This window comes from Grammomys surdaster, unplaced genomic scaffold (assembly GCF_004785775.1).
Source record: "Grammomys surdaster isolate TR1022 unplaced genomic scaffold, NIH_TR_1.0 164, whole genome shotgun sequence".
NCBI lineage: Eukaryota > Metazoa > Chordata > Mammalia > Rodentia > Muridae > Grammomys > Grammomys surdaster.
In genome coordinates, this window is record NW_021604612.1 from 4,234,298 (window position 1) to 4,235,916 (window position 1,619).

Consider the following 1,619-nt stretch of genomic DNA (forward strand, 5'->3'; position numbering starts at 1 on the left):
CTGGACCCCCATACTCTCCTGTGCCAACGTGGCAGCTCTGATGTAGACATCGACTGGACCCCCATACTCTCCATACTCAACATTTATCTCCGTCAATTTTCTAAGACCCAAAGTCCACGCTCTTGGATTTTGGACAGCTGGTGCTGGATGTTTCTCTCTGGTCCAATTATCTGAGGCCCAGAGAGTGGGGACATCTTCCCTGCCACCTGCTTCAACTTCTCCCTGGAGGGGTTGAAGGTTTGACATCAGAGGTCCTTGTCACGGGTTTCTGACTTGGGGTCTAGGTTCTTCTGCTCCCTGCCCCGATGGTCTCCTCTTTAGGATGGGGTGCAGATGGGGCTTTGAAGGATTCATGCCGTGGCGGTTGCTTCTCCGTCTCTGTGATAAAACACCATGGCCAGAAGGAACATGGGAAGGGAATGGGGTGTATCTCATCTTACAGGTTACAGATTACACTCCTTCATCAAGAGAAGCCAAAGCCAGAACTCAAATAGGAACCTGGAGGAGGCAGGAACTGTAGCCCAGACTTTAGACGAACTGTGCTTATTGGTTTGTTACACATGGTTTGCTCGGTTTCCTTTCTTATACAATCCAGGACCATCTGCACGGAGGTGGGAGCACCCACAGTGGGCTGGACCAATCCATATCAATCACTCATCAGTCAAGAAGATGCCCCCCAGACATATCCACAGGCCAATGTGATCCGTGTGACAGAGGCGAGTCCTCCACTGAGGTTCCTTCTTCCTAGGTGACACATTGAAACAAGCAAGCAAGCAAACAAACAAACAAACAAAAACCATCCGGCATACCTGGGAAGCTCTTGTCTTGGGGCCTGGTGCAGGGACAGTCACAAAGGCTGGCAGCTATAAAATCAACCGCTATTTTGTGTGAACATCAGATGGACAGCCTCTGTGGGATTTGGTACTTTGATTTTCCTCAGGTAGGAAGCTAGATGGGCATCTCCATATGGGATGCCAAGAAGTAAATTGTCACGCTGGTTTGGCTTGTTGTCTCCACACTCCTAGTCCTTCTGTATGAGGAGGGCAGCTTCCCCAGGAGAGATGTCAACAGGCCGAGAACCAGACCTTCAAGGCCGATATGGCTTGCCTCCTCTCATGAGCGCCAGACACTCAAGACAAAGAATGGGGGCCTTGAGAGAAACGGAAGGCTTTAGGACTGAGTATTTTTAGTCCAACAATGGGAATATTATAGGATATGTGATTTGTTTAAAAAAAAAAAATGAAGATGGGTTAGGCAGAGGAAACAAAGAAAGCCTTTTGATTTGAAAGGGAAGCTTCACTGATTGCAGTAATGGGGAAGGGATGGCCTCTCATTGCTGGGTGTAATCAAACCAAGTCTGCTTGATCCAGGGCACATCTGTGTTCTCCGAATGCTGCTCATTCACAAATGGCCCTTGGGATCTTCCTTGTGCCTTGTGTCACTTCTGTGAGTAATTGCTTTGTATTTGTCTTTAAGTGGACTCATTTAAGAACATAAAGAACAAAATCCCGTCATTTTCAGGAAAATAGAATTGTGCAGTGCTGTCCTCAGACTCAGAAAAACAGAAGTGCATCTCTCTCTCTCTCTCTCTCTCTCTCTCTCTCTCTCTCTCTCTCTCT

The 1,619-nt window shown here is 47.7% G+C and overlaps 1 protein-coding gene across 2 annotated transcripts in view; it reads right to left on the reverse strand.

Moving 5' to 3' along the window:
- The window catches only part of Ccdc60 (coiled-coil domain containing 60), a 169,910-nt gene that overhangs the window by 137,796 nt on the left and 30,495 nt on the right, over positions 1-1,619 (reverse strand). The gene's annotated exons all lie outside the window — the stretch shown is intronic.